Source organism: Pleurodeles waltl, chromosome 3_2 (genome assembly GCF_031143425.1).
Source record: "Pleurodeles waltl isolate 20211129_DDA chromosome 3_2, aPleWal1.hap1.20221129, whole genome shotgun sequence".
Classification (NCBI taxonomy): Eukaryota; Metazoa; Chordata; class Amphibia; order Caudata; family Salamandridae; genus Pleurodeles; species Pleurodeles waltl.
Genome location: NC_090441.1, coordinates 155,869,183 through 155,887,577, shown reverse-complemented (window position 1 = coordinate 155,887,577; position 18,395 = coordinate 155,869,183). Strand labels below are relative to the sequence as shown.

At 43.3% G+C, this 18,395-nt stretch overlaps 1 long non-coding RNA gene across 1 annotated transcript in view; it reads left to right on the top strand.

Moving 5' to 3' along the window:
- Positions 1–17,750, top strand: part of LOC138286770 (uncharacterized) — a 90,586-nt gene extending 72,836 nt beyond the window's left edge. Inside the window, exon 3 of the long non-coding RNA XR_011202058.1 lies at positions 17,695–17,750. This is a non-coding gene — a long non-coding RNA (uncharacterized lncRNA). The remainder of the gene's footprint in view (positions 1–17,694) is intronic.
- The last annotated feature ends 645 nt before the right edge of the window (positions 17,751–18,395 follow it).

The following is an 18,395-nucleotide window of genomic DNA, read 5'->3' as shown; positions in this document are numbered from 1 at the left end:
TCAAATGCCAGCCGAAGTTGCAGTGGTAAAGTGTAGTGCTCATACAAAAGGACAGGACTATGTTTCTCTGGGAAATGCATATGCGGATCAAGTCGCAAGATTTTGTGCCTTGAACTGTATATTACTCAGAGATGAATGGAATTCGATAAGTGAACCAGAGCTCGAACCAGCTGAAGCATTTGCCTTGAAGGTCGTAGATACAATAGATGAACTAAAAGCATTACAGAATAACGTCAGGGAGGATGAAAGAGATTCCTGGATTAAATCACAATTTATAAAGAGACCAGATGAGTTATGGGTTTCAAATGAGGGAAAATTTGTTTTGCCAAATAGTCTCTTATCACAGCTTGCGCGGTTCTATCATGGGCAGGCTCACCTAGGGAGAGATGCCATGATAAGATTGTTCAAAACTGATTGGTTTAACCCCAGATTTCGTCAAGCTGCAGAAGCAGTTTGCCATCGATGTGTCATTTGTCAGCAGATGAACCCAGGAAAGGGAACAGTTGTGAACGCGAGCCACATTGGCAGGGCCAGTGGCCCGTTTAGTAGAATGCAGATGGACTTCATTGAGATGCCTGTGCATGGAGGTCTGAAGTATGTGTTGGTGATTGTGTGCATTTTTAGTCACTGGATTGAAGCATACCCCACACGTAGAAATGACAGCCTTACAGTTGCAAAACTATTGTTGAGGGAGTTGATACCACGTTTCGGATTCCCGATCTCTTTAGAATCAGATAGGGGAAGTCACTTCAATAACGAGGTGATAAAGTTACTTTGCGAAGCGCTGAACATTGAGCAAAAACTGCATTGTAGCTATCGCCCTGAAGCCTCAGGACTGGTGGAACAAATGAATGGTACATTGAAATCAAGAATGGCGAAAATATGTGAATCGACAAATTTGAAATGGCCTGACGCATTGCCCTTGGTGCTAATGTCAATGAGAAACACCCCTGATAGAAAGTCTGGATTGTCTCCGCACGAAATTCTCATGGGCAGGGCTATGAGACTTCCTGCAGTTCCCGCAAACGCGCTTTTGAATATTACAGATGATATGGTGTTAGACTACTGCAAAGGTCTGGCTGACGTGGTTCGCTCTTTCTCTTACCAGGTGGAAGCAACCACCTTGCCACCGATCCAAGGTCCAGGACACACACTGAAAGCAGGTGACTGGGTCGTGGTAAAGAAGCACGTGAGAAAGTCGTGTCTGGAACCCCGTTGGAAAGGCCCTTTCCAAGTGATCCTGACGACCACTACCGCTGTGAAGTGTGCGGGAGTTCCCAACTGGATTCACGCCAGTCACACAAAGAAAGTGTTGTGTCCCACGGATGAGGAAGTTGAAGCGCTGAAACTGCCAGTGCCTGATAAAACAGTGCTGAGCGCCGAGACAGAGCAAACACGAACTGAAAGTGAACAGGCAGAAACAGGAGAGAGAGAAATATTCTCTGGGGACGAAACGACCGACTCACTTGGGGAAGACCAAGGAGAAAGTTCAGACAGTGACGAAGCAGCTGAAGGTGACAAAAGGCCTGAAGCAGCTGAAGGTGACAAAAGGCCTGAAGCAGCTGAGGGTAGCAAAGAGCCTGAAGCAGCTGAAGGTGATAAAGAGCCTGAAGCAGCTGAAAGTGATAAAGAGTCTGAAGAAAGTAACGGTGACGAAGGGCTCGAAAGAGGTGAAAAAGCAGGAGAGCCTGATCAGAGGAGGGCTTTCCCAGAAGCAGACGATACAGAAAAAGAAAACGAGAACGTGATTGATTCCCCAGAAGGAGGGGACAAGGCAGAACAGAACGAAACAGTTCAAGCTTCCACATAAAAGGTCGCAGGTCCATCAAATGGACACGGTGCAAAGAGGAGACTAAGTACATCACCAATAAAACAAAGGACTAAAGAAAACTTGAACGACGGAGAAAGGCCAAAAGTGAAAGAGAAAAGAAAAGAAGTAACTGTCGTGGTACCATCCTCAAGTGAAGGAAAAGACTTGGCCAAAGAGGAAAGTACCAGTGAGGCAGAATCAAAAAGAGAAGCAAAATTGAAAAGGAAAAGGATACCAAACAGGAGATATTCCGGTCCAGAATGGGCATATGTAGTCAATGACGATTGGACTGACGAATTTGTATCTCTTAGCCTCGAGAACGAAGAAGAAGAGATACCAATAGAAAAGAAAAGTTTTATGGACTCTGTCGATTGAAAGGGTGATAAATGACATTGCTTGCTACAATCTAACGTGATACAAACAACCAGCTGAGACATTGCTAAACCGGATGAGACATTTGCTAACCTGATAAGACTTTTGAAAACCTGATTGACTCTTAAAATAACGTTGCAAAATGAAAAAAAAAAAAAAAAAAAAAAAAAATAAGGAGTGAGTTATTGAACTTTGAAAAAAAAAAAAAAAAAAATTGAGTTATTGCCGAATTGAGACAAATGCTGCTAACCGATAAATGACTGGCCTCTTGAAGAAAACTGTGTGAACATTGCGCTCGTTCAGCTTTGTAACTGATTGCTAAATTGTTTCTTTTTAGGTGCTTCTAGCTCTCTGATTCTGTACAGATCATGACGCAAAACAGTAAAAAGAAATATTGTAAATATGTGTGTATAGGCTTGGTAATTGCATGTGTACTAATAATAATGGCAATAGTGCTTGGAATGCATGGTAAGGGTGAGAATGAGAAAATCGATGCTTCCACTTTTGCTCCTGTTACTGTCACTGAACTAACCGCATTGAAAAGACTAGAATTGGATGAGAGACACTTGCATGATAAGAAAGAACTTTCGTATAATGTTTTCTATCGCTTGCTAACAGAATATGTTGAGACTATGGATGCGAAAGATTGTTATGTGTGTACACAGATACCGACATCAGTAAAGGAAGGGGTGACTTATCACCACATGCCTCTTACATACGGGATTACATGTAGTATAGTAATGTCTAGATTTTATGGTCAAACTAACATACAGTATTTTTACTCAAATTATGATGTTACCTTTGCATATGTTCCTATAATAGCGCAGCTAAGCCAGATTGCTAAAGATTGGGATGCTAAAATAATGAGGGAATTTTTCGAGCCAATGCAACCTTTTGAAACGGCTCACACTCATAGGGAAGACCTTACCTCCTCGCTCTCTGCAGTAGAAATAAGCTTTTTAGATCGCACAGATGATAGAAGGGCACAAATGAATGCGAAATTAGAAAAAGAGCTAAGTAAGAGGACTTCAGTAGATCACTATGATTTTGCCGCAATAAAAACACAAGGGAGAATAGCTTTAGATGCTTGGCATGTAGGGAAATTTTGTATATATCGAGGTGAATCTTATTATGATAACATTTTCGTAGGAGCGAGTGAGTGTAAACATACGTTTATCTTTAAGGCCAAATGGACATTCATGATGAACGGACTTGACCCTGTCATACCAGGCGTATATTACATTTGTGGGTATAATGCCTATTACCGTCTTCCGAAGGGATGGTGGGGAAGATGTTATTTGGGTATAGTGTTCCCAAAGGTTTATCAACTGGATGACTTATCGATGATTCCAAAGACATCTGGATCCCATCGTATCCAGAAAAGAGAGACCGCAGATGCTGTGGTAGGAGATATATTTGGAGCCATGATTCCTTCGTTGGGAGTTGTGTTGAATTCCATCAAAATAAGAAAGTTGTCCACTATAGTGGATAACATGTTGACAAAGTTTTCAGGTGCTATAATCCTGATAGATGCTGAACTTGCAGCGGAAAGAGCTATGACTCTTCAAAACAGGCTTGCCTTAGACATTCTTTTAGCAAAGGATGGCGGCGTTTGCAAAATGCTTGGTGCGCGCCACTGTTGCACGTATATTCCTGACAACAGTGTGAAAATTAAAACTATGCTTGCTAATCTAACAAAAGAGAGTGCAGATTTGAAGGAATTGAAAGAACCAGGAGTGTGGGAGAAGGTTGGAAAGGGACTTGCTTCAGTGGGAAATTGGCTTGGTGGCATTTGGAATGGAATATTGCTAAAAATAATACAGGGAATTCTAATAGTTCTAATTTGCATATTTGGAATTTGGGGAATAAAAAGGGGAATATTAATGATTATGGAAAGAATTAAAAGAAGGAAGGAAGAGAAAATGATGAAAAGAATGGCAGAAGAATACAAAGCAAGGACAAGGGGAATTAAAAGGAAAAGAGAACTGACAGAATTTTAATGGAATAAAATTTGTGGGGATAGTTTGTGTGATGACAAGTAGTCATCAGAGGAGGGATTGATGACGCTGAAATGAAGGTTTTACATTTTTTTGACGCTTAAACGTAGTGCTGCAATAATCATGTGTGACTTTAACCGAACTAATAAAGATTGTACGGGGACAAAATGTGCCCTTAGAGTAGTTTGCCAACATTTATAAGCGTGCTTTATATAACGTGGTGTATTAGAATTGCACTAATCCGACATAATCATAAACGTGTGCTATGATTTGCTTGTTTGAAATGTTTTAGCTTAGCATTACTTTAGTGGAGGCTTTGGCCTAGTTGCCATGTCTCACGATTTAGATGCTCGTATTTTTCCAATGTGCTAATAAACGTGTATTTCTGCTTGAAGCTGTACTTTTCCACTGAGATCGTTCACCTGCTTATCTTAAGGTTTCGTGCCAGCCTGGCATTTTTCTCTCTTTGCTCCAAGGTCAATCTGCAGGTGCGGACAATGGAAGCTCTGAAAATGAGTTAATTGGTATAAAATGTTGCAACTTGCGTACCCGTCTCCAAGGATAATGTATGCTTAAGTAAAAGCTTGAGAACTGTTGTTTTTGATTGGACAATTTGAAGCTAACCTATGAACCCTCCAATGGAAGACCCTACTGGATTTGAACTGTTGTCTATTTAAACGAGGTGCACGAGAAGAAAGCAGCCATTATTGCTGTTACCAGCCATTACCCGGACATCATTGACATTGCGGCCATTACAGCTATTACCAGCCCGATACCCGCCATTTTGCAGGACATTGCAGCTATTATGGCCCACCTTGCTGCGACGCCATTTTGAAAGAGACTTTGATGCTTTCTCTAATCGAGAGAAATAGATTTAAATGATTCCTACCCTAGAGACTTTAACTCTGATCCCTTTGCATGAAGTAGTAGTTTTATCTTGCCGCCGTGAGGCAATTGCCCCGTCCACCCCTGCCCCTTTGCCCCGTCCCATGCTGATCGAGAAACGGTACCTGTGAGACGAAGACTTCCTTGAATGCTGATTGTAATTGGTAAATATGAAAGGAAATTGTACAATTGCATTGTGTTTCTTTTAGGTAACCAACTGCTGATTTTTGATAAGAGCCCTAGCTAGGAGTTTTCTAAATTAATGTTGCTAAATTATTTTTGCATGAAGTCCCACATGCCGATGCTAATTTGAGGTAGATGAGGATTCCTTTGTTGCACGATGCAATTTGAGACCTTTGTTATGCTGACCAATGTATGCAATTAGTCCATTACAGATTATAGTTCTAGTGATTTGCATTGCTATTATCGAATGCCTTGTTATTCAAATGCTGCATAGATTGCATCTTTTCCGCCGTTATGGACAGCTATTAATGTTCATTTACGTTTATCATTTGGTGTTGAGACACATCTATATTGTGCTAGCTTTGTTAATATAGGGAAATAAATTCACTAACTTTGAATAAACTGGTGTGGTTATTCCTGACTGAAAGGTCAGGGTTCACCGAAATGTATTCCGGATTAATTGTTAAGTGTTATGTTGATCAGGGTATTGCTTATGTTCGTTATTGATTATTGATTTGATTAAATTGACTGATCTCGGGTGAAGAGAGTCCCACTTAGCCAAAAGATTCATCGGCCTAAAGAGCGTCCAAATACAGGCAAATTATTACCACGGAACACTCTATCATACTAAAAGGCAAGTGTGAAAGGGAAGAGATAGATGCTGAAAGGACAACAATTAGAGTGAGTGAACTAACATACTTGCCTAGGAGTGATTTTTAAAATCAATTGAAATGTTGATAGCCATCCTGTGGCACTTAAGCAGAGAGCACAAGCACTGCAGGAGCCTTGAAAAGAATGGGTTATGAATTGAGTTTCAAATCATTGGAGGTTTTGAAAGAAACATATAATATAAATATGACTAGCCTATGATGCTCTATGGCCACGAGGTGCTACAGGAAAAAAGAAGTCAAGCGACTCCAGAAGGCCTAAATAGAGTACTCAGAAAAACTGGTGAGGTCTCCCAAGGGGTAGAGTACATACTGTGCTTAGCGTGGAACTGACATATATAATTTATTGAAAGATTATCAAAGAAAAATTAATTATTGGCATGGTATCACTCAATCAGCGACAGGCTTGATGAAGCACACTATACAAATACATTTAAGAGCATACCTATGAGTGTTTACTGTCATGATTGCACCACACAACATGGTACATGCATGACGCAAACCTTAAGTCATATTTTTGAAGCCGTGCAAAGCCACTTTGCGTGGATTTGATTGACTCCAAAAATATGGAGTAACACAAGGCAGTGGAAATCGCTGCATTGCCTTACTCTGCCCTAGGAAAGTGCTCCGAGGGTGTTCACACATACATCCCAAGGTTTGTGATGCATTCCCAGATTTACAAAACCTGGTAAACCTGGGAATGTGCCTAAAAGATACGCCTCACAGCAGATGCGTTATTTAAGAGGAGAAATATTTTTAGTTCTCCTCATTGCTTCCTCTTTCTTCGAGTGCTGCATTCTGCAGCACACATAGATAGAGGACTATGCCTTTAAGGATTGTGTTTGTGCAGGAAGGTGCCCCTTCAATCCCAAAAACAATCCTGCATGCAACTCAGGCACCCTTGCACCATGGTGCAAAGGTGCCGACGTTGGCGCTAGGCAGCCCATTGTGCGCCAGTGCAGGGGAAAGGACAGGAATGCACAGTATGCCTTAAATATGGTGATGCAGTGCAGCGCCGCAAGGAGACTTGCTCAGCTACACTGTGCCCTTTGCCACAAATATGGCCCTTATTGTCTTCGAATGGAATTGCAGGGCACAAAAATCTAAATAAATCATATTGACTGTTGACTCTAGGTCTGGTGAAAACAAGCAGCAACTGTCAACTTAAAAGAAACAAACTGGTGAACAATCTGAGAAAGGAGAGTTCTCTTGATAAGGACTTACAGAAATGTAAGAATGATCTAAGGTATTTTCATGTATTAGAAATAACATATGATGTTGAACTGCAACCATATATAACAAGCATGTGCAATGGAATGGGTCCCGCATTTGCTCGATTTAGAGCTAATATAGTTGTAAAATCCTATCTGGACTTTTCTTGCCACAGTTCACATAAGCAAGCCAATTCAAAGTGCCATGGCCACCATGAGCATGAGCACGAAGGAGAGACACAAAAGGAAAAAGAAGTTTGCTCCCAGTCAGACATATCAGCAATCATGCAATTATCCATGTAACAGGGTCGGTGTCCAAGACGGTAACAAAACTGCCCCAAGGAGGGACAAACGTAAAGCATTTACCAATGATACCAAAGGATTTTTGAAAGGCAAGCCCATGAACAAGTGATAGTGATGAGCGTGCAGTGGGCGTGGTTAAAAGCCCACAGATAGATTACACTAGGCCAGAGCACTTGCGCTATCGACCTAAAAATGGAGGACAGGAACACTAGAATATGGTTAAAGGAAATAAGATTTGCACAAGTACCCTAATTTATTACATTGAAAGTTAAGACGAAATAAGAAGTTGTTACTTTGCAAAATTGTCTCTTCTGCAAGCAGTTCCTATCACAGTATTGCACCTGATTGTATTTTGCACATAGTTTTTAAATACAACTGAGGATATACACAGAGAGGGAGATATCTAAGAGTATTTTAATATTCTTACCCTTCGTCTCTCACAATGTGTTAAATTTATACATAGGTCTCAAAATAAAATTAAGTCATCTCTAAACATTGTACATTAATTCATAAGGGAGTGGGACAACTAAGAACATTTAAAGTTTTTTATTAGTAACAGCTCACTAAGGGCCAGATGTACGAAAATAAAATTTTGCATTTCTTAACTAGCGACTTCATAGAAATCACTTTTTAAGAAATGCAAAATGCTATGTACAAAGATACCAATTTCCTAAAAGCAATTCTTACAAAGTATCACTACTAGGAAATCGGTATTAAAAAATCCCATTGCATTTTAGTCAATGGACCAGTTTTGCATTTCCTAATTTTTAGGAAATGCTAAGCCAGGGATGGAAATGGGAAAATGGTCCCCCTTGGTGCACCTCAAAAATAGGGGTTCACCTGTAGAGCACACATATCCCTAAGGGGCGTGTGTGCTCTATTGCAGTTAAAAAAAACCTTGGGGTGCTTTTTAGGGTAGAGCGCGCAAAGTGCTCTGTCCCAGTTGTTATCTCTCTACAGGCTTGTAACCACGCCCATCATTTTGGTTGGTTCGTGGGCTTGCCTCTCAATATTCGCTTGACTTGATTAGTGGAAGGCATGCATATGTCATGCCTTTTCCGGTGTTTGGCCCTCCTCGAGCTCACCGGTCAATTACTGAAAATATACGAGGCTCCATATTTTCCATATGGTTGCTGCACTACTTTTTCTCTTTGTTTCGTGGGCAGTGCAATCTCTCTGGGCAGTAGTCACGTGCTTTGCATGACATCGATCCTGTTATGTAGATAATTGCACTTTTGCCTGTTACATGGATAATTGCACTTTTGCCGATACGTTTCACTGCAAGCTAACTTCTGTTTCCTTTTGTGGTGTTTGCTTTGCACTCATGGCGGCCGTAGGCTCGCTTATGTGGAACTGTTTATCTTTTCATTTTCAATTTATGTAGCAAGAAAAGTCCGGTTAGGAGTTTACAACGCTTATAGCTCTAACTCGAGCAAACGCGAGACCCATTGCATTGCAAATGCTTGTTTTAAATTGCACCTTGTTACCACTGACTTCAAGCCGGTGGTAATTGCATCTCTAAACAAGCTTAAATCGCATTTTGGAAATGTATTGTACATCAGAATAGGAAATGCAAACAGGAAATCCCTATTTGCATTTCCTGTTTTGGAAATCGCAATTTGCGATTCCTTAAAGGGCTTTGTACATTAGAAAAGCCCAATTTGCATTTCTTAACAGTCCAAAATACTGATTCAAACCGTTAAGAAATGCAAACAGGCTTTGTACATTTGGCCCTATGATTCTAGTTCACCTCTTTATATTTCTGGAACATTTTATAGGTATTGGGGCAGTACTGTAGAATAACAGCATATTGCAGTCTCGCCCATCTTGTACTTTAACGTATGTTTTAATATTTTAATATATTTTACCGTCGATATTGAGAGGAAAGATAGACTGTGTTGTTTTTTTGCACTTTCTAAGGCGTAAAAGCTACTAGAAGGACACCTAAAAATGTTTTAAACCTTCCATCTCCTGCAGCCTATGTCGTATTAAGTTTATTCCTCGTCTCATTGATATGAATTCTAGTATATCTCTCTATAATGCAGGCCATTCTAAACATTACTGGGAAAGTAATTACATATTTTTTGGCACTTTCAAACATTTTATTTGCACTTAGCTCCAAACTGACATCGGAGGGAGTGTTTTACTAATGTAAGTACAGTATTGATTGTGGGGTTGCCTGCATTCGAAAAAAAAAAGAACAGAAAGAGGCACGATTTTTAAATGTTTTAATTTAAAAATGTACTATATTTTAAAGATGTTAGTGTTTGTATTATCTAGAAAGGCATATTATCGAACACAAATAAAAGAGATGAAGGTTGTGATAACCTAGACAGAACGTAGGAGCTCCCCACAGAGTCCTGAGCTTACAAACACCAGTAGTCTATGGAGTTAATGCAGGAGCAACCCGTAGAAGGACCAGGGATCCACCCAGGAGCAACTCAGGAACAACACACAATACTCCTTATAAACTCAATGATAAGTTTTCTAAGGAGTCCCCCGCATAAACCTAATCAAGAACTCTCGGACGGTGCAGCTCAAAGCTCATGGTAAGAGCTCTACAGAGTCCGCCCTGGAGCAACAAAGAAACACCCACAACAGGCACATATTTCAGGCTCCAGGGTATGTGTTCGTACGGTGAATGCTGTGTAGAGTCCACACGATCTCCCATTCCTGGAGAGTTTGCAAATGCAATGTTTTAGGCACTGAGATGGTAGGAATATTTTGCTGTACATGCTTTTGGTAATGGCTTGCCGTCAGCCGGAGCTTTCACGGCAGCCAGTGTCTCATCATCCAATCTCATATGAGAACGAGTAATTGCTGCAACAGAAGCCATGACTACTGCAGATTTGGCTGCTTCATCAGCATCCTCATGAACCCACAAGATATATATATATATATATATATATATATATATATATATATATGGGACAGCAACATCTCTCAGGCTCCCACAGCCGCAGAGTCCAATGGTAGTGGTACACCCCATCACTATCTCTCAGCACTCTCTCTCGCAGACGGTCTGGCAAATGGAATAAATCACATATCACATGCACTCGAGCAGCATGCTGATAATCTTGAGCTTTAATAGTCCACTAACCCATCGTAAACAGCAGTTTACTTGATGGCAAACCCAAGACGTTTCAGCATACAATGCCTTGATCACAGGTGGATTGCTCGCCTTCCATACACTTCTTAAACACCCAAGGTGAAAATTGGGAAAAAACATAAAAGAAGGACAGACAAATCCCTTTCTTTCTCGCAGGGAGAAATGTTTAATAATATGCGACAGCGAAAGACAATGTGTATATTAGATCTCCATAAATGCCTATTATAAAGTAATTCTATCATTATTTTAGTGTGTTATCCAAGCCCCCAGAAACTCTCATTTAGGAGAAAGATCACTGCATAATACAAAAGTAGCCTGCAATGACAAAGGAACATCCTAGTTCCCTTCTCTTCAAATAAATAACAATTCATTGTATTCCAAAATCCTCACGTGCAACTTAAAGAAGAATTTCAATTATGCACCAGTGGGCTAAATACATTGAGCAACACAATACAGCTTCAGTGGGCATATTCAAAACGTACTGTATCAATGAACCCTGAGCATTCAACCTATAGCAGCAGGGTGATTGTGCCACCCTACACTACATTAGTTACACTCACCAATATTAGGTGTCATAATATACATAGGGATAAGATAGAAAATCTATCCCTGGGCCCAGTGCACCTGCAGCCCAGATTGTGTGAAAATCCTGCAGAAGGGTCTGAATACCATTACTGATGTCCCGGATATAAATCAGGGCATATTCTGCATTTAGGGGTATTGCATGGATTTCTCCCAACACCGGGATACCCCACTCTCCCCCCAGCTGGCGTAGCTTTTGAGCCAGAGGCTCCATGGCTAGAGGTAACATAATAGAGGCGACAGCGAGCATCCTTGCCGCGTCCCTCATTTTACTTGGAACAGAGGGAGATGCAATGTCCTATCCAGACCCTCACCTGTGGCTCTACATACAGCAGTCATATCAAAGCCTGTGGCCTCCCCCCATCCCAAACACCTTCAACGTGGAGACGAGGTATTCCCATTCTACTATATAAAATTCCTGCTCTAAATCTATGACCAGGCATGCGGTGAACGGCCAGCAGGTTGGGGCCAGCTCCATTGCTCTGTATAGTCTAAATATGTTCAGTGTAGTGAATCCTCTGGGAATTAACCCATTCTGGTCCGGATGCACCAGTCTTTTCATGAGTCCATAGAGGCGGCCTGCTAAAATCTTACTCAGTACCTTGTCATCGGACCCTAAGATGAACAGAAGGTGGTAGGAAGCAAAATCTGCCAGGTCCTTACCCGGTTTGGGAAGGGAGACTAATAGCGACCCCCGCATGCTTTTCGGCAGGTGACCCTCGTCTCCCGCTAGTTGATAAAGTTCAAGTAATCTAGGGGGAAGTTAGTGCTCAAACACTTTATAAAATTCAATAGGGAGCCCATCTAATCTCGGTGTGTTATTGGTGGCTGCTCCGTGAATCGATCCCCTAATTTCCTGTATCGTGAGAGGAGTGTTGAAGTCGCCGCTCTCTAACGGGGTTAAGGTGGAGATTTCGACCTCCTCTAGGAAACTGCATATGTTGTCCTGTCAGGCCACTCAAGGGGGATCATAAAGTGCGCACTATTGTGCTGTGAATGCTTCATGTATTTGTACCTGTTGGAGGGCAAAATCTGTTGGAGACATGCGGATCCGCAAAATGGGTGTTGGGAGTTGGCACTACATAACAACCAGGCCAACAGGTGACCGGCCTTGACACCTTCGGCATGTATTTTGGCCTGATACAACCTGAAGTTGACACCATGTATTTGCTCCACTAATTGTGTGTGTGTGGCTAGTGCTGTATTTAGGCCAGCCTGCAATACAGGGTCATCTCTAGCAGTAGTTGCTAGGGATTTCAATGATGTTTCTGTCTGTGTCTGGTCTCTGTGTATTGTTGCCCTCACTCACACCACTGTGCATATAAAGTGGCCATGTAACCTTCATTGCTTCCCAATCAGTAAGCTTAGACCTGGATGTGCCCCAATTGTCAGTGAAATAGTGACTCAGTGTGTAATTTGTCGCGTCTCAAAAAGCCTGCTCTTCTAATAAGGCCGTGTGCAGCCTCCGGGTGGGGACTGGCGGCTGGACAGCTCCTCATTCTAGCTATAGTTGCATTGGGTTGTGGTTAGAGAAGGTCCTACCCAGATTTTCCACCGCAGTTGCTAGAAGGCAGGTAGCGGGGTCGCATAAGATCCTATCTAGCCTGACATGTAAGTCATGTACAGCCAAGTAATATGAAAAATCAGTCATATTCAGGTATAGGGATCTCCAGCAGTCTAGCAGTGACCAATTCTGAAGCCACTGAGAGAATAATGCAGCTGCCGACACAGCTGGGAAGCCAGGGAGTGGAGGGTGTGAGCTCTCCAATTGTGGATCAAGTATACAGTTAAAGTCGTCCCCTAGTGTCCAAGGGATGTGAGTCAAGGGTATTAATGTTGTGGAGAGTTTAGAGAAAAAGGCTTATTGTGCCATGTTAAGGGTATATATACTGCCCAGTAACATGGCCTTTCCATCCAGGGGGCCCTCAGCAAACACATATCTGCCCTCAGGGTCCATGTCTATTTACAGGAGGTGAAAGGGGACTTCTGGGGGCATCCAGATTAAGGCCATTCGTGCGAAGCCCGAATATGTGGTGGAATAGCATTGACCCCTCCATCGCCTCTGCAAGTGAACTTCCTCCCCTCATCACATGTCTCTCTTGGAAAAAGGCTATTTATACACCTCTCCTTCTTAAATATCGCTGCATAGAGTGCCTCTTTCTAGTGGTGACCAGCTCTGGATGTTCCACATAATTATCTTGAGCCTAGTGATCTGCCCAGTAAGTAAGGTGTGCCCCGGTTGAGGCCATATCTGTGCCTTTGTGACACCGGCCCATGTTGTAAAACCTATGATAGACCTGAAAAAAAGGTTGAAAGCAGATCACATATTTTAACTGTTCATATAACCTGAACTCCCAACTTCCAGTCCAGGGCAACCCTGGAACCTGAGGCCACCCAAATAAGTAAAATTATAACCCATAGTTGGCGTTCTCCTATGCTGACCTTCCTGGCTAGGAGTCAAACTGCTAGGGGAGTGTCCAGCCCTGTTGAGGATGTATATCACTGCTGCTATTGTGGGTTGCAGCAAACAGGCGAACTCTGAGCGGAGGAACCCATGTTGTTTAGATGATCACTCACTGCAGACACTCATATATCTCAACCCCACCTATAACCACAGGAAGAAATAGTGTTGATTATAAGCACATCTACCTCCACAGGTTGAGTATCACAGAATCTCATCTGCCATTTGGAGCGTCTCATTAGGCAATAGTTGCAAAGTCATGCTGTCTTCAAAGTGAATGGAGGCAGATTCAGCAATGTCAGTGTCCGGAAAAAAGCCCTGTGTTGAGCGTCTACCCGCCCATAAGGTAACCCCAGGGGTCAGTGCCTGGGCCTGTTCTTCCTTGGCTTGCGAGGGCGCCACGTGTACCGGGGCTTTCAGGTGTCGGCGAGGCACTTGTCTCCTTTTGTTTGTGTTCTTGGTACTGCGACGCTGGCACTCCAGGGAGGAAGGCTAAGAAGCTTCATAGCGGCGCTGTTCCACCCAATCCCAGGCATCTGACATTTCCGTAAATAAAACGGTCTTGTTACTAGCTATTACCTTCAGGTTCGCTGGGAAAAGAAGGGAGTGGCGTAGGCCTGCCTGTTGCAATTTGAGCTTCACTCCGAGGAAGGAGACACTGCAGAGCTGTACCGATAGGATATAATCCGGGAGGAGGTATACCCTGGCAATGTCATGGTGGAGTGGAGATGCTGCCCAAGCAGCTCATAGGAGAACTTCTTTGTTTCTGTAATTCAGAATGCGTGCAACCAGGGCTGTTGGGGGAGACCCCGGTGGGGGGTGCCGTGCTGGTACTCTGTGAGCACTCTCCACTAGAAAGTATGCTGACCGCTGATCTAGGGCCACCTTGTGCAATAACCATTGTTCAAAGACTGTTGTAGGGTCAGTGCCTTCTGCACCCTCCGGAAACCCCATAATGCGGATACTGTTCAGATGGGGCCTTCCTTTGGAATCTTCAGCTCTGGCCTCCAGCTCATGCACTTTGGTGGTAAGGGAGTGTACCTGTCCCTCCAGCTCTTGGACAGTTGGGCAGATTACAGCAACGCTGTGTTCCACCTGGGCGACTCTGCCCATCAGTTTCTGCTGGTCAGCTCACAGGAGTCCAAGCTCTATTACCACTGTGTCCACCTTAGCACTGAGTTCCTATTTGGTGGCGTTTATGGTATAGTTTGGCTTCTGTGGTGGAAGGCATTGTCGGTGTGAGGGAGGTGGGGATCATTCACCCCAGGGTCCGGGGTGTTCATGCTGCCCAATCGCTGTGATGAAGGTCCCAGTCAGCCCCTGCGGCCCATTCTCGATGAGTCAGTGGGCATGTGGTGGCACTGATCAATGCCCTGCTTGACAATGGTGGTGATGCTTTGTATTCAGGGGCCTGTTGACCCACCTTTTTGCCGCCTTTACTGTGACACAGTCAGCCCTTGTGAATGCAAAACTTATGCCCTACACGGGTCAGAGGGAGCGGGTAGAGCCTCGTAGAGCCTCCAGGATCAGAGCCGTGGCGTATGATCATTGTTCTTAGGTGGTTCTTCTGTATTGCGCGCCACCGCAATGTTATAGCGTATGGCAGCGTAGATCCAGTGCAGGACCCACCACTCCCCTATTCCCTGACACGAAGGGGGCACAAGCAGTCCCGAGTCCCTCTCTGTGTTGCAGGGGGGGGGCACTCGTCACCTCCCCTTGGCGCCTCATGCAGTGCAGGGGCCACAGTAGTGTTGTCGCTTTATGGGGGCCTCTGGCACGAAGCAATCGTCATACAGTGCCACTGGCCATGTGTGTACCCATTGTTGCCACAGATGAGGCGTCCAGGCACTTGATCGCTTTGCAGGGGGTGGAAAGAAAAGAAGTGCTACCCCTGTGACATCACTCCTCACCGCAGCCCTGCAACAGTCTTGAAAGGGAGAGGCCCTCTTTCTACTTGAGCCCCAGTGTGTTTCCGATGTGGAATGGGGGTAAGGCGATAAACAAATGGATGGAGGGAAGCTCTTAGGCAGCATTTCCGATCTGCGGGAAGCCAAATGGGCCCCCACTGTGTCCACCATCCGGGCCTTGTGGACTCGGGTCCTCCTGAAAGAGGGATGGCAGCAGGTTTTGCAGGATCGTGCATGGCCTGATGGAGTGATCTCAAAGCCCGTTCGCCATCTTTCGCACTGGCCACGCCTTCCAGCACTACACTTAAAGGCTCATAATGTCACTGCACAGAACAGAACATATGGTTTAATGTGCTGTCTACAAGACTTACCATATAACATTCTGTGCCTCTTATGTTCATTTTTCTCTCTCTCTTCAGTTTGGTTCCTTTGATATGTAAATTAAAAAACAAAGGGTCTGATTTAGATCTCAATACTCTGTCACAATTGTGACGGAAATCCCGTCCGCCATATTATGATCCCCATAGGATATAATGGGATCATAATACGGCGGACAGTATATCCACCACATTGGTTAGAAGTATTCCCCTCCGACAAGATCTAAATCAGGCCCAAAGACTTAAAGAATAGAACAGCCTAACCAAGTACAAAGGGCGTTCTTATTTGCTTACAACAGGGTCCCCAAGTTATATACACAAACATGAATCTTGAGGTAATGTGGGCTTTTGACCTTCAGGGCCTCAGAATAGCGACATTTGCAAGGTTGCTTTACTTGAAAGGGCAGCTTTGAGCCCACATCCTGTGGTCTGCCGTTCTGATATTTGAGGTTCAGCTGCAGTGTGTTTTCACACACGAGAGATTCTGAAGTGCTAGACTTAGGAAACAGTCTGGAAATCCTTAAAAGACAAAAAATGTCAATTTTGAACCCTTCATATCTTGGCAAATTTATGTATGCAGTTATTTCATTTGATGAAATGTCATCATTGCGGCCTTGAAGTCTTTGTTGTGCTGTGGTACCCCTGATTGGACCGCCATTAGCCAATCCACGCCTTTTATCATCAGTCACGTGATCCCAAGTTAAAGAGAAGAACTGTATATAAAGTGTCCTTGATTTCCCCTGAACTTGGGACAGCTATAGAAGAGAAAGGTACATTTTGGAGCCCTCTGAACAGACAATTATTATCCTGTCCATCTGTCTTTAGTCTCTCGGTCTCTCTATCTCTCTCTCTCAGTCTTTCTCCCTTGCTCTATCTCTCTTTCACTCCTCCTCTCTCTCTCTCTCTCTCTCTCTCCCTCTCTCTATCTCTGTTTCACTCTCACTGTCTTTCTCCCTTTCTCACTCTGTCTTGAGCCTCCTCTCTCTTTTTCCCTGCCCTGCCATCTCTTTACCACTCTGCTTGGTTCATGCTGTCTGCTCTCCTGGCTCTATCATTCAGTCTCCTCGCCCTCCTTCTCCCCCTCCCTCTCTCTTTCAGTGTCTCTTTCTCTCTCTGTCTGGCTCCACATCCGCCTCCCCTTTCCCGACCGGACATATTGGCTTTGGCACTTCTTGTTGACTGGGTAGCTAGTTTTATTCTGTGTTTAGTTTTACATTTAGGTCTCAACACACCAGAATATTTTTGTAGAGAAGACATTTTGATTCTCTGTTGATAAAGATCTCTTTGTTATACCGGGTGGGGAGGTTGGACAAGCAGGATGTATAAAGATCATTGGTTAATATTTGCCTTTTGTTGGAATAACACACTAAGCATCTTTATCCATAGTGTAAATGAGCTTCTTTTCACTAGTGCTAAAAGTCTGACTGATTCATTTGTCCACCAATTCTCACTCTCGCTTCTGATTGTGAATGCTGCAGGATGGGAGCTCAGTCTCCTGGGATTTATTTTGTAATTCCTCAGGTGCTGCGGCACCATGCCGTATTTCATATAAAATGATATTAAGGAAGTCAGTCTCTGTGTGATTGATGTTTATAGTCTGCTCGCTTCCCCATCATGCTTATGTTCTCTCTCATCTACTTTGTGCGTCTGTATATTTTGTTCTCTATCATAATTCAATTTAAGAATGTATTCTAGGCATGACATATGGGTCTGCAAGTGTTACCAAAGCTCCATAGATGAATAGACTTCGAATTAGTCGTACAAAAGTTTGTGTGTCTCTCAAAGTTTCAGAGCCTGACATTTATTACGTGGGTTGTTTGTCACTACAGCAAGGTTGAGAACTTTGAGGTACAACAACATCGCAACCCAACCAGAAGATCACAGAATAAGTGAATATTTTATACTCATAACGCCACATCTATGTACCTTGATTTGCCTCATAATGTGGTGGTTATATTTTTTGCTATGAATTTTAAAAAAATATATTTTTGCTTGCAACAAACATATGTAATATAGTCCACATGACATCCACCCCCCACCACCCACCCTGACCTCACAACAAGGTTTCACCCCATCCACCTTTTCCTTTCTATTCGGATTCCTGGAGTACTCCCCTAGTGTGCAATGTGTTGGTTCCAGTCCAATTACTCCCGATGAGAGGGAGTCAAATTCCGAATCACTCCTTCATTCATTGTCTTTCCATTTATCCCCCATGACCTCCAATTCTCCCCATTTTTTCCTCAAGTTTGTTCATAAAACCACACCCTTTTTAGATTTCCTTTTCCAGCAGTTTATAGAATTCCATCCCTAATTCCCAGTCTTGCTGGGTCGAGTGGTTCAGAGCCCCATCTCTGTGCAATGTCTGGTTTAATGTGGTGTTTACATTTATGCTGTGTTTGCAATATTGTATGCGATGTAACACATAACATACAGCGATCCCCCGACCTACGTAGTGAACACCTCTAAAATGCCGATCTCTGTATGCCTACTCCCACCAAGATTAGGGGAAGAATTTATTACAATTATGTTA